The sequence below is a fragment of the Suricata suricatta genome, chromosome 8, assembly GCF_006229205.1.
Source record: "Suricata suricatta isolate VVHF042 chromosome 8, meerkat_22Aug2017_6uvM2_HiC, whole genome shotgun sequence".
Taxonomy (NCBI): domain Eukaryota; kingdom Metazoa; phylum Chordata; class Mammalia; order Carnivora; family Herpestidae; genus Suricata; species Suricata suricatta.
In genome coordinates, this window is record NC_043707.1 from 18661303 (window position 1) to 18676669 (window position 15367).

At 43.4% G+C, this 15367-nt stretch overlaps 1 long non-coding RNA gene across 1 annotated transcript in view; it reads right to left on the reverse strand.

Annotated features, from left to right (window-relative positions):
- Nucleotides 1–3266: 3266 nt before the first annotated feature.
- Nucleotides 3267–15367, reverse strand: part of LOC115298107 — a 35727-nt gene continuing 23626 nt past the window's right edge. The window contains exons 2-3 of the long non-coding RNA XR_003911601.1: nt 3478–3595; nt 3267–3306 (exon numbers count right to left, since the gene is read on the reverse strand). This is a non-coding gene — a long non-coding RNA (uncharacterized LOC115298107). The remainder of the gene's footprint in view (nt 3307–3477; nt 3596–15367) is intronic.

Sequence of the window (15367 nt, forward strand, 5' to 3'; positions counted from 1 at the left end):
GCGGACAAAGAAAGACCCCGTGAACACTTATGGAAAGTATCTTTGGGACCGGTCACTTGAAAAGGTGGAGCAATCCCAAGCTTTCAGAAAAATCCAGTATCTCACCTGCTTTGTGCTTTATAATGTTTCCTCACAAACACCTCTCCCCCATTTATCCCCCACCATTGACAAATGAGACAAAAAGGAGTCAAATTGCACAAAAGCTAACCATGTCCCCTTACTTACTTAGTCTTTGCCCCTCTAAGTATATTTCCCAGAAGGATGGTCTTCTTTTATTGAACCTTGAAGGGGATGTCTTTTCCTCCCCTGCAATGGATTCAGATTCTGGATTTATTGCATGTTGTGTGTATCTTCTTTGATTGATTGGTGCTGAACAGCTGAGCAGCAACATTACTAATTATCTTCAGGATGTAATGCAGTTGAAGAGTCATTAAGGACTCTCTAAATTTGGAAAGCGTCCACCGCCAAGCAAAGGGACTCTCTTCTCGCCTGAGCCGGGAGGAGAATGCACAATCAGGTCCCTGGGGCCCTCTTTGACTCAACTCCGGCTTCATTTATGTTCTAGCGACTCCAGTAAAGGAGGGCATACCCCTAATTTTGCCCAGTGACAAAGATGAAGAGGAATTCTGCTGAAATGTCGACAGTTTATTTTTATCTCTTCTTTCCTAAGAACTTGGTAATGTTTCTCTCTTGTAGGGCACAGGGCTGCTATAGGGCAAATAGATAGGCTTGCCTGAATCGCAAAGCAGAGCCAATGGGATTGGGGCCACCGACATGTTTCTTCCCTCAGCCTGGTCTCTGATGTTTAAAACTCACTGTTGAATGTGTAGTGAATATCTTAGGCAATTAAGGAGTTGTGACCCAATAGAAAAAACTGAGTGGGAGGGGAAAACGCACTGAACCTGATATACCAACTCTGATCATGCATGCCAAGTACTCAGTACAGTGTCTGCAGTATAAAAAAGGACTCAACTGCTAGTAGCTGGTATGTCTCTTACTAATAATTGCTGGAACATTCACTAGGAAATTTCTTATTGAACATCTACTCTTGTGAGAGTACTGTGCTAGACGTTAAAGATACAGGGTTGAATTGTCATGATCCCTGCTCTCAAAGGGCTCATGTGATCAGGGCAATGCGTGCCTCAGAGAAAGCATGAAAATGGAACATCGTAAGTGTTCCTTTAACAAGGGTGCTGAGGGGCGCCTGGGTGGATCGGTCTGTTAAGCAGCCAACTTCAGCTCAGGTCATGGTCTCAGGGTTCATGGGTTCAAGCCCCATGTCGAGCTCTGTGCTGACAGCTCAGAGCTTGGAGCTTGCTTCAGAGTCTGTGTCTCCTTCTCTCTCGATGCCCTTCCCCTGCTTACGCTTTCAGTCTCTCAAAAATAAATAAACATTTAAAAAGAAATAACAGGGGCACTGTTACATGGCAATGGCAAGGGAGTCATTAGCTGTGGTATGGGGACAGACGGGATGGGGAAGAACATTGAGGGCTTTTCCAGGTGAAGGATGAGAGGCTGATAAGATCATGTAAAAGGCAAGATGACATAGGGAAAGAAGAAAACAGAGTAACAGGAAAAAAGGAAAAAGTTCAGTGTTTTCAGAGCATTTATGGAGGAGTGTAGAAGAAAATGGGATTGGAAAAATGTCCTAAAGGCTAAAATGCTATGCCCAGGTGGATGTATGTAATCTTATTTTAAAACAAAAACAAAACATCAAGAAACCCAGTGCAGATTTCTAAACAGGAACACAATAAAATTGACTTTTTATTCACTGGAACACCTGGATGGCTCAGTCGGTTGAGAGTCTGATCCATGATCTCAGCTCAGTTCTTGATCTCAGGGCTCTGAGTTCAAGCCCTGCATTGGGCTCTGCACCAGGCATGGAACCCCCCTTAAGAGAAAAGAAAGAAAGAGGGGCACCTGGGTGGCTCAGTCAGTTAAGGGTCTGACTCTGGGTTTCAGCTCAGATTACGGTCTCACAATTTCTGAGTTCAAGCCCTACATCGGGCTCTGTGCTGCCAGCTCAGAGCCTCTTGGGGATTCTCTCTCACCCTCTCTCTCTGCCCCTCCCCTGCTTGTTCTGTCTCTGTCTCTCTCAAAAATAAATACATAAACTTAAAAAAAAATACATTCACTGATAATAAGGACAGAGTTGGCAAACCATGGCCTGTGGGCCAAATCCAGTCCCTCGTCATTTTATTTTCTGTCTCCTGAGCTAAGGTTTTTTTTTTTTTTCATTTTTAGATGGTTGAAAATCAGCCAAAAGGAGAATATTTCACAGCACATGGAAATTACGTGAAATTCAAATTTCAGTGTCTAAAAATAAAGCCCTAGTGGAACACAGCCGCACCCATTGGTTTACGCCTTGTGCTAACAACAGAGATCGTATAAAATATTTACCATCTACACGCTACAGGAAAAGTTTTCTGGCCCCTGGTTAAAGGTAAAGGATATAATTCAGAGCAGAGGGGCGCCTGCCTGGCTCAGTGGGTGGAGCATGTGACTCTTGATCTCAGGGTCATGAGTTCGATCCCCCTGCTGGGCACAGATATTACTTAAAATAGATAAATAAAATGTTTTTCTTAAATCAGTCAATCAATCCATCAATCAAAGCAGAGAGAAAAAAGGGGGCCTGCAAGCCAGTGTGAAGGTCTGAGGAAAAAGGCACCTCACCAGTGTTTCTCAAACCCAAGCGATGTACAGAGCCCCTCACAAAACTTCTCCAGGGGTTCTAATGTCGCTCAAATTATTTTTATTCAAGTGTAAATTAAATCTTTACAAACAGACATCTTGGTAAAACTTGCTTATTCCTTTTTGTTCTTATAAACTCTAAAACCAAAAGGAACTTAAAAATTAAATACAAACAAAGCAAGACCAGCCAATTTCATATTAGCATCCTTTATTTTTATTTTTGAGAGACAGAGCGCAAGCAGAGGAGGGGCAGAGAGAGAGGAAGATACAATCTGAAGCAGGCTCCATGCTCTGAGCTGTCAGTACAGAGCCCGACATGGGCCTTGAACCCACCAACCTAGAGATCATGACCTGAGCTGAAGCCGGACGTCTAACCCACTAAGCCACCCAGGAGCCCCTCACATTAGCACCTATAATTTAATGTGAGAGATGATGTTTTCCTGCTGCTACAAGATTGCTGCTTCAGGATCCAAAGCCAGGCCCCAGATTCCTCAGAGTGTGAGTGCAGGTGTCTACTGCCATGTCTAGGTGATGACTTACTTCTCTCACAACCTCCTCTGGGTGGCAAAGCTTCAGGAAACTTCACTCACGTCGAAGGAGAGTCAGCGACGTTTTCTGTAAAGGATTAGATAATAAATATTTCAAGCTTTGCGGGCCCCTGTTGCAACTATTCAACTCTGCCCTTATAGTTCAAAACACTCCCAGACACTATATAAATAAATGGGTATGGATGTGTTCCAATAAAGCTTTCTTGACAAAACAAATAGTGGGCCAGAATTTGCTAACCTTTGTTCCAGATCATGGACTTGCACCAGCAAAGCAGAAAGTTGGTAGGATTTCTGTTCAGCTGTGGACACATGCTTGACAGACCAGGACACCACTGTGAGATGAGGAGGAATCACCACTACAACCAACAGTAAAATGTATTTATAAAACTTTATTTATGCAGACAAGCGATTAGGTGGCTTTGGCCTGGGAACCATAGTTTGCCTACCCTGGATATATGATAGTGTCAGACAACAATGACCTCGTTGCTTACCATCTGTGTCCAAACCAGCTCACAGCAAGCATAACCAATAGATAGCCAATTTTCTCAGCTCAGCTTGTGATTTTCACCCATAGCCTCTCAACCTTAAGAGTCTCAGAGATGCCTGCAGGTCATAGCCACTTGGATCCTGCTGGGACATCCAGAAGGGGCTCGTGAGGGTAGTCCTTGCACTTTTACCACCAGAGACAAACACATTTCAGCAGTCTGAGCACCGCTGGTGTTATGGTTCTGAAACGTTAAAATGCAGTCAGACGGGCAATTGAGGAAAAGCTTTTTAAATTCAATACCTAACTTTTTATTTATACAGCAAGGCATTTGGGATCAGAGTTTTGATTCTCTTTATGAAGCCCTTCTATATACGGAATCACATCCTACCTTTATCTTGCAGCCTGACACACCAGAGAATTACACTTATTATTATTATTATTATTATTATTATTATTATGTTTTAATTTTAGACTAATAATTCATTTTGAAAGAAGAAAGGGTGGGGCATACTAGAATTTGGATAAGAAACGGTCTTGTTTATTAGCATTGCTGGAAAGTAAACTTGGCCACACATTTCCCCTCACCAGGTTACTCTTCCTTTCCCAAGACAGTAAACTTAGGGGAAAAAAGGGAGATAAAATCCAATTTTTTTTTAATGTTTTTATTTATCTTTGAGAGAGAAAGAGACAGAGTGTGAGCAGGGGACAGAGAGAGAGAAAGAGAGAAAGAGAGAGAGAGGGAGACACAGAATCCAAAGCAGGCTCCGGGCTCTGAGCTGTCAGCACAACGCCCAATGTGGGGCTCGAACTCACAAACTGTGAGATCATGACCGGAGCTGAAGTCAGGTGCTAAACCAACTGAGACACCCAGGCCCCCCAATAAAATCCAATTCTGTGTGTGTGTGTGTGTGTGTGTGTGTGTGTGTGTGTGTTTAAACTTCTCATCTTGGTGAATGGATGGGTAAATAGCCATCCACCCAGAAATGGAGGGCGCCCCCTTCAGTGGGGTTTTGGTTATGTTTTGGGGTATTCTTGGATATGCTGTGTTCCTTTACTTGTAACCATGCTTACCCATGCTGGGCTCCATGCTAGGTGCTGCTGATCTGGTCCAGGGATGGAACACAAGTGGGACCTTGCCTCCAAAAAGATCAGACCAGCATAGGCACCACCCAAAAGTGGGAGCTTTAATTAAGGGCTTACTGTGCATTAAGCGCTAATATTATCTCTATAGATGAAGACGTGGAGACTCCTAAAGGTTAAATAACTTGCCCAAGGGCAGTCAGCGTTAAGTGTCAGAGTCAGCTTGTGACCCTGTTTGCTCCAGTCTTCCAGCTTCTCTACAGCCTCCTCCAGGAGATGAAGGTCTAAAGACAACTGTGTGATATTCTGACATGCTGCCACATGGGAGGGCTCGAGCAGAGGCTCTGGAAGCATCGGGCTGGTGAGGCTGGTGGCTGCTTTTAGACTGTGATGGAACCAATTGCCTAGGACCCAGGACTTCTGCACCTGATGGCGTACTATGCTAAAAATCCCATTTTAGATCCCTCCTGGCTATTTTGGGAGGGAAAAATAAAACAACAGTCAACCAGGCCTTCTTCCTAGAGAGCCCTGTGGCTCCAAACATCACCTTCACTGTGAAGGCTACCCAGCCATCTTCTTTTATTAAATTTATTTTTAAAATTCCTTTACATTTATTTGTTTTTGAGAGACAGGGAGAGACACAGTGTGAACAGGGGAGGGACAGAGACAGAGGGAGACACAGAATCCGAAGCAGGCTCCAGGCTCTGAGCTTGCAGTCAGCACAGGGCCAGACGCAGGGCTCAAACCCACGAACCGTGAGATCATGACCTGAGCCGAAGTTGGATGCTCAACCGACTGAGCCACCCAGGCACCCCTGGCCACCTTCTTTAAATTGCAACCTGCCCCTCGTCTCACAGTCACTCTGTTACCCCACCTTCCTTTTTCTTTGGTTACCGTACCATGTAACTTACTTATTCTCTCTGTTACCCCACCTTCCTTTTTCTTTGGTTACCGTACCATGTAACTTACTTATTCATTAGGTTTATTGCTAATTCTTATTGTTTATTACTTGACTCCTCCCTTAGGAATCAATCAAATCGATAGGAGGACACCTTTCGGTATGTTTTGTTTACCAACATATCCCAAGGTCCTAAAGAATGCCTCACATACTGTGAGTGTTCAGCGCATATTTACTAAACGGACGAATGAGTAAATGAACTCATGACCAAGTGTGGTAGAAGATGGGCTGATTGATTTTGGTGGCCCTGCCCAGCCCTGGCATTCTGCTTCCAAGTCCATGAAAAGCCTCCTCCCATTTGGGATGCGAGCAAGTCCTCACCTGTCTAGACACCTGCCATAGGTCTCACTGGGATTGTGCTTCTGAACCGGATCAAACCTCCACGTTCAATAAAACTCTCATCTTCGTTCTGCTGTCTCATCTTCATTCTGGTCCTCTTCTCTTAAAGAAGAGAATTTAGTGCACACAGCAAATATTCCCTACATCTCCATGGCAGGCAGAGCAAACTCTGTGATTTGAACTGGAAATATCTTTTTTTTTTTAAATTCATGGGAGTGTCTTTGTGTTTGAATTAACATAATGGTAAAATTTACAGGCATCCTGTGTGCCCTTTCTAAGGCTTCTATAACTGATGTGTCAAATGTCTACTTTTGAAAGGACTTCATAATTCAGTTACAATTTCCTCTGGGTTAAAAATTAGAATCTGGAAACTGGAGGTGGGGAGCAAGAGCAGTACATTTCTTGACCTGCCGTACAGATGCAGGATGAATGCAGTTTGTAATAAAGGCATCCTGCTTACCTTTTGCTTTTTGTGTCAAGTCATAATCCCTTATTAGGGTGAGGGATATCCTCCTTCTATTTTTAAAAAATTTTTAATGTTTATTTATTTTTTGAGAGACAGAACATGAGTGATGAAGGGGCAGACAAGCACACACACACACACACACACACACACACACACACACACACAGAATCCAAAGCAGGCTCCAGGCTCTGAGCTGTCAGCACAGAGCCCAATGCGGGGCTCAAACCCACAAACTGTGAGATTATGACCTGAGCCAAAGTCGGATGCTCAATTGACTGAGCCATCCAGGCACCCCAATCCCCCTTCTTTAAAGGTTAAAACCGACTTGCAAATTCTTCCCTGAGCACATTGAGGTTTCTTCCTGGCCCAGTGTCTATCTCAACCCCAGGGATGGAGGAAATGGAGGGTACCAAAATTTATTCCTACATATTCACTGGTTATCAAATACCAAGCTCTGATTTTACAGTGGATGCTGCGGAACAAATACAGTGTCAATTTGTGTGTGCATTCATTCCATTTTGATGCGCATCGCCCCCGTTTTCAAAGGCAGAAACATCTGCTATCATTCCTAATTACTCTTCCAACCTCACTCCCTTTCCCTGGCTATGATTTAGTCCTCAAGATATGTCAATTTCCTTCTTCATTTTTTATATAAAGCATGACTTAAAAATTTTTTTTGTTTATTTCTTTTGAGATAGAGACAGCATGAGTGGGGGAGGGGCTGAGAGAGAGAGAGAGAGAGAGAGAGAGAGAGAGAATCCCAAGCAGGCTCCCCACTGTCACCTTGGAGCCTAACGTGGAGCTTGAACCCACAAACCATGAAATCATGACCTAAGCCAAAACCAAGAGTCAGACACTTAACCAACTGAGCCACCCAGGTGCCCCAATTGTACTGTTATGATTTTTAAACCAATATTTTTTTGGTTTTATCAATATGATTTCTTTCATCTTTTTTAGGTTTGTTTGTTTATTTATTTATGTTTATGTATTTATTTTGAGAGAGAGAGAGAGAGAGATGAGGGAGGGCCAGAGAAAGAGAGAGGGGGAGAGAGAGAATCCCAAGCAAGCTCCATGCTATCAGCACAGAGCCCAACACAGGCTTGATCTCATAACACGTAGATCATGACCAGAGCCAAAATCAGGAGTCAGGCACCCAACTGACTGAGCCACTGAGGCACCCCTATTTATTTATTTATTTTTTAAAATTTTTTAATGTTTTATTTATTTTTGATACAGAGAGAGACAGAACATGAGAGGGGAAGGGGCAGAGAGAGAAGGAGACACAGAACCGGAAGCAGGCTACAGGCTCTGAGCTGTCAGCACAGAGCCTGACGCGGGGCTCGAACCCACAAACGTGAGATCTGACCTAAGCCGAAGTCGGAGGCTTAACCAACTGAGCCACCCAGGTGCCCCCTATTTATTTTTAATAATCTCTACACTCCATATGGGGTTTGAACTCACAATTCCAACATCAAAAGTCACAGCTTCTTCTGACTGAGCCAGGGTCCCCTCTTTTCATCTACCTTTTCTTTGGTAAATTCTTTAGTTTATTTTTTGAGCTCTCAGACCCATTTGTCACCATTCTTTCTCTAATGTGATTAGCTGGACTGAGTCTGCTCATTTCCTGAAGAGTTTAAATTTTGTCAGCCTTTATGCACATGTTCTTTCCTCTGTGTGATATGCCCTTCATTTACTAATCTAACAGTTAGTGGGTTCCTCCCCACCTATCTACTGAACAACTAGTTCTTTAAGACCAAGCTCAGTGGTGCCTTGTCTATAATGCTTTCCTGCTTCTACCCCCAGAGTTCATTGTTTCTTTCATTCCCAAGTGTACCTTGAGTAGACATCCATTATTGCACTTCAGCTGCATGTATTTTATTGCATCTCACACTGTGTTACACACTAAACTCTAAGCTCTATGAAACAGTGCCTCATTTCTCTGATTATGAAGGGGGAGGTTTAGATTCTGAAGGGAAGGGGCATGTGGAATTAGCATGGCCCTCCCTGCCATCCCCTTCCCATGACAAATCAAGAAAAACTCTAAAAAGGTAAGTACAGAGGTGCCTAAGTCAGTTGGGTGACCAATTTCAGCTCATGCCATGATCTCATGGTTCATGAGTTTGAGCCCTGTGTTGGGCTCTGTGTTGACAGCTCAGAGCCTGGAGCCTGCTTTGAATTCTATGTCTCCCTCTCTCTCTGCCCTTCCCCCACTCATTCTCTGTCTCTTTTTCCTTCAAAAATAAATAAACATTACAAAAATAAAATAAAATAAAATAAAATAAAATAAAAAGTTAACTCCAATAAGTCAATAGGAAAATGGGCAAAGAGATAAATAAACAGAACAAAAAAAATATTGGGTCATGGGCACTTTACAAATGTCCACCAAGGCCAAGCTCTTCGTCTGTGAAGGTGGAAGGTCTTCTGTCCTCAACGGGGTAATAAAGTCCACCCCTCCCAAGTATGATATCCTGAATGCCATCTCCTATTGACTCACAGCATGGACAACTGTCTTGGATAATGCTAAGGAAAATGTCTTTATTTGAGGCAAGAAGAAAAAAAGAAAGAGAGAGGCAAATATAAGTGTAAATATGGTGCAGATAAAGAGAAGTTTTGAGAAAACTCACACTGGATAGATTTGTTCCCACCATACATGATTTTGCAGGGTTTGGCGGTGGGGATGGAACATGGACCTTGATCCAAGTAGAGTAGGTTTGAAGTCCTTTTAGACTATGTTTTGGGGTCAACCAGTAAAGGATTGAGGATGTTAGAGTTGTCAAAAGACAGCTTGTGATGTTACTGAGCATTGCCTGACATGCTAGATATTGAAGGGGTTAATGGTGGTGCGGCTGAGCATGGGAAGGCAGGGGCGATGAAAGTTCAAGGAGGCAAGGACCTCAGGGACGCTCATGAGAACCACCGCAACAGCTGAATTGGGCTGAAACAAGCCAGACCAGAGGGGCATGAGGGTGGAGTCCCTGGGCTCAACAGACAACAGGTTCCAAGGGAAAATAGAGATAAAGACATGGAAGAAGTCCCAGTGACCTGTGGGGAGAATTCCAGAATTCACACTAGGTTTCAGTACATCAACATTAAGGTTACATCTTCCCACTGGTCAATACCACGCTTCCATTCCATTTGGTGGAAATGAAATAAAAGTTGTGAGATGTTAAAAGAGTTAAACTGGCTATTGTTTATTAACCCCATCACTGTTTATCAAATCCAAATGCCAAGTACTCTTCAGGTATTATAACCTATGCTACTTCTACCTTCCGGCTGCAGTCAGCCCTCAGCCCCAGAGGTGCTGTGGCTCCTTTGGTGACAGAGCGGGTTTCCGAGTGATTGTCCCAGTTTGCATCTTGGCTTAGACAGCAGGGAGTGAGGGTCCCTCCCCTTCCCCCTCTTTCATAGGTGCTAGCCAAACACAGGCTTCTTTGATCTTATGTAGAATACTGAGGGATAAGACTTGCTACACATTTTATAGGGGGAAAAAAAGGCAAACAAGAAGGATTTTTAAACACATGGGGCTTTAAGCTACAGACTCGCAGACACATTTTCCCTTTCCTTGCTGCATATCTCTCTCCTTTCTGGGAGAAAACACACAGATCTTGGTATGCTTTCTTTAAAACAAGAGAAAAGAGTCAAAACAGTTAATCTCACATGCTTCACGTGATAAAAAAAAAAGTCAGCACAAGCTGGTGTAGGAGTAGATATGGGTAGCAGAGCTGAGGTAGAGGATTTTCCCAATGGGTTTCCAGAATGATGCTCTTGGAGGAGGAGAGACTCAAGGCCAAGGTGTGGCCAGGCTCATGAATAACTCAAGTGGCATGAAAGTGATGGTCACATCTCATGAGAAGGTCAAGGAATCACAGTCGGAAGATTATGTAATCATGGTGGCCCTGAGATAATTATAGGAAGAGAAGATGTAAGAAGGATAATGGCATAGGGGCCAAGGCCAAGGTTTGACACTTCAGCAACTGAGATGACAATGGTGCCATGCACAGAGAAAAAAGATGCAGAAGGAAAAGCAAGCCTACACAACGAAGAAAGGATGGATGGAAGGAGCCTGAGATAATAAGTGATGGCCTCTTGAAGTGCAAGTTGGAGAGGACATCCAAGCTCCATCTTCCTCAAGATGGCATCCCCAGTGCCTCTGTTTCCTTAGTTGTGCATTTGGAAAATTGGTCTCTAGGCTGCCACCATGGTCGTTGACATGAATGGACCATAGTGATCACTTGACAGCTGCTAGATCCTCAGTGTTGGGGACCCTCAGGTCCCTGCTTGCTGTTTCTTTTCTCCACCTCTGCACTTCCATTTCCATCATTCACACCTGGAGAGACCCTAAGTTCCCTCATGTGAATTACCCCACATGAGCCCAGGAGCTGTTGAACGGTGACCCCACCTTACCCTCTCAACGTCTCCTCATGTTGGTTTTCTAGCCTCACGGCACATGTGAGTTGAGTTTATGCCCCAACAAGATGTCATGACCGTTATATCTCTGAGTCACTGTCAAATAGTCTAAATTTAACTATTGGATATGTAAGTGACAAGGGACTGGTGTTTAGAAATATTTGCATATGAACTAATTTCTAAACCATCATGTGGGTCTTGTGCCATTAGTCAATGTCTCTCTAGGCTCTTCAAACACAGATTCGTCGTGTTTTATTAGTTTGTGCTGTTTCTCTGGCTCCCAAGGGATTATATTCGGGAGGTGATATTTAATCACGGTTTTGAACTTTGAACATTTTGGTAAAGAAACCCCCCAAGCCCCATCCTTAACCAAATCCGTTTCACTTCAGGGAAAGACCAGATCTAGGATTGACTTGTTGGAGATCTCTTGTTGGAGATTAATGCAGAGTAGTATTCATATTGAATTTCAGATTAAATGATTTTACTAAAGGCTTAAAAAAATAACCCTTTTTATCAGATCAGGCAAACAGCTTCCCTTTAAGAATGCCAGCACAGCCTCCAGGGTGAACTGCTTGTGGGAAGTGTCTCTCTCTTTTTTTTTTCTTCTGCTTCTGCTTCCAGGAGGAGAGGCTCCTTGGGGGGGGCTCAGGTGGGGGGCTGCTGTGTGCCCAGCTCCAAGGGCACTATTCACACCCGTGTCTGACTACGTGAGTCTCCAGCGCAGCTAGAGGTTCAGGAATCAGAAAGGAAAGTTATTCTCAGTTATGTAAATATATAGATAAACCCCTTCAGTAAAGCTTTCCCACCCCCTCAGGTTTCCTAAAAGTGGGTCTTGAGATGGGAACTCTGGTGAAAATGATTTATTGGAAGAGTGCTCCCTGGAGAAAGGGTGTGCAAGGAGCAGGAGAAAACTCAGCAGAGGCATGGTCTAACGTCAGTTGATATCCTGGGAAGCTGTGGTCCACCTGGAAAGGCCAGACACCCAGACTTTTGTGACCCACAAGGCCATTGGCCACTGACTGTCCCCTGTGGCTGGGAGTAGGCTACCAGGCAAGGCAACTCCAATTCAGCAACAAATACTCTCAGCAAACAAGGAATGGGTGTGCCACCAGTGAAGGGGACCTGGGTGGGGTACCAACAGCATCCACGACACTAGGGGAGGAAAAGGAAGACAGGAAAAGCAAAAAAGACCTCTGAGCAAGGGGCTAGTAAGTTGAGACCACAAGTAAGAATCTGGATAAGTGAGAGATTTGGAAAAGTAGGGAGAACGAGTCCCAGGAAAACGGGACTGGCACATACAAAGGTCCTGAGGTAGAGAAGAAAAAGCTGGCCTCCTTTTCTTTTTATTCAAGGCGCCTAGCCCCTCAGTTCCGGATCGTGTAGTGGTATTCCCATAAGGCAACTGCAGGACAGGCAAACAGTTTTGAGTTCTGTTGGGATCCAATAGATTTGTGGAAGAAAATATTATGAGGACTGGGCTCTTCAGATTGCTAATATCAACTTTCAAGGCTCTCATGTCTATATGACATTATATATCAATATGTCTGTATTTCTCTGCTTTAAGGAGATGGGTGAAGGACCCCATATCTGAGCACTTTACAAATGCCTAGTAAGGCCAAGCTCTTGGTCTGTAAAGGTGAATGGTCTTGTGTCTTCAATGGGATAATATGGTCCATGCCTCCCAAGTATGATATCTTGTGAGCCATCCCTTATTGACTCATGGCACCCAGAACTCAGCGGAGATAGGTAGAGAGATGATAAGTGGATGGGTAGGTAGGCAGATAGATGATAGATAGACAGACAGACAGACAGACAGACAGACAGATAGAACACCAGGGACTTAAAATACATTTTTGGCCAATGAATTCTGACATATCAGGAGCAACACCTCCCTAGGAAATGAAACACCTTAACTATCCAGTGAAATTTAAAGAATTGGGAAGAATTAACCTTTGTTCGTCCTCCTCTAGTACAAAGCCTTTTAATGAGTCACACTCAGCTCAGCTGGACCTAAGCAAGGCAGGGCGGCTACACAGGTAACCGGCAGGAGAGAAGGGCCTCCATTTTGTTGGCAGATAAAAGGTTCTTGATAAATATTTATTGGATAGTGAATAAATACCCTGCAGAGACCTCACCTCTCACCAGCCACTATAAAGACAAGCTGCAAAAGAGGTAAAAAAAAAAAAAAAAAAACAAGGAGAAAAAGATAAGACAACGAAAGGAAGATAATAGATTAGGGTGAACTTAGAGCTCCAAATTTTAAAATGAGATAGGAGCATTTCAATTAGATGGCGAATTGAGGACAGACTTGGACCAAGATCCTCAATAATGTAAAAACATCGGTTTGTTCTCTCTGTTTCTAGGTCTGATTTTGCTTTTGGTTTGTTTATTCACTTGTTTTGTCTTTTGGATTCCACCAATAAGTGAAAGCGTACGGTATTTGTCTTTCTCTGTCTGACTTATTTCACTTAGCATAATATCTTCTGGAAATACAGAGAACAAACTGATGGTTGCCAGAGGGAAAGGGGTGGGTGATGGGCAGAGTGGGGGAAGGGGAGTAGGAGATCCAGGCTTCCAGTAACAGAGTGAAGAAGTCACGGGGAGGAGAGCGACAGCATAGGGAATGTAGTCAGTGGTATTGTGATAGTGGTGTAGGGGGGCAGACGGGAGTTACCCTTGGGGTGAGCATAGCATAACATTGACTTGTCAAATCATATGCTCTACACTTGAGCTTAATATAATATTGTATTTCAACTGTGCTTGTCGAATCACTATGCTATACACTTGAACTTAATGTAATATTGTGTGTCAACTGTACTGATTTTTTAAAAAATGTAAAAACAAAAACAATAACCAAATAAAACCCCCCTGTATTTTGAAAAGAATGAATTCATAGTAATGCCAGGAAACCAGCAAGGCAGGCAGCTGTGGGGGAAGGACGTTCTGAAGAAATCCAAGAAGACAGAAGGCAGATGGATCTGATTGATGAAGGAAACAGATCATGGAAAGCTCTAACCCATAATGCTGGAGGGAAGAGGGATCCTTTCCACAGGAGTCTTTTAAAAGCTCCAAGTCCACAAATATAAGGAACAGGGATGAAATATGTTATAAGCACCAAAGTAATTAATAAATTAATGATAGTCCAGGTTCACATAATCCGTTTCCCTGACTTCACATCCTTGCACTCACTGTCTTCTTTGCTTGCTATGCTCCAGTCTCATTGACCTTTATGTCCCTGTAATATGTGACGTATGTTCCCATCTTTATACCTTTGCACTTGCTGTTTCCTCTGTCTTGAACAATCTGTCCCTGGACCTTCACATGGTTAGCTCTTCCATGCCATGCAGATCTTAACTCAAACACCTACTCAAAGAATTCTCCGACAACAATATGTAAATTAGTTCCCAACCCAAACCAGTCACTCTGTCATATTACCCTGCTTCCTTCTCCTCATGGTGTATATCATTCTCTGAAATTGTCTTACTCATTTCTTTCTCTGTTGATCATCATTTGAAGGCAAAGCCCGTATCTGTTTTGCTTATCATAGTATCTACAGTACCTGGGACATTAAGACAATGTGGTGCTTGTATCAGTTAGTTTTTGCTGTGTAACAAACTGTCCCAAAATGTGGTGACTTTTTATTTAGCACATGATTTGGATTAGCTAGGCAGTTCTTAACTGGGCAAGCTCAGCTCATCTTCACTGGGCCCTTTCAAGGTTCCACAGTGCACTGTGGGTGGGCTGCTAGTGAATAACCTAGAAACTCTTTTTTATAGGCTTAGTACCTTGTTGGTCAGGGCAATAGAGGCAAATAGAATACATGCCTCTTGTTATCTGTTTGGACTTCTTCACAAGACTATTTTGAGGTCTTAGAACTCTTATGCAAAAATGTATTTTGAACTCTCTGGTGTTTTATCTACCTTTTTTTTTTTTTTGGTTGTTTTCTTTTTTTATATAGTTTACTGTCAAATTGGTTTCCATTCAACACCCAGTGCTCATCCCAGCAAGTGCCCTCCTCAATGCCCATCACCCATTTCCTTCTCTCTCCCACTCCCATCAACCCTCAGTTTGTTCTCAGTATTTAAGAGTCTCTCATGGTTTGCCTCTTTCCCTCTCCTTAACTGTTTTTTTCCCTTTCCCTCCCCTAGGGTCCTCTGTTAAGTTTTTCCTGTTCCACAGATGAGTGAAAACATATTTATCCACCTTTTTCTTTATAAGAGAAGCAAGAGACCAAGCCCCACTGTGCAAGTGATTTTCCTGTCTCTCTTCCAGGTCACTTTTCAATAATCCTGCTGAACAAAGCAACCCACAGGGCCAAGCCCAGATTCAAGGGAATGGAGAAACCCATACCACCTTCTTCCAGTAGGAGGCACTCCAAAGTCATATGGCAA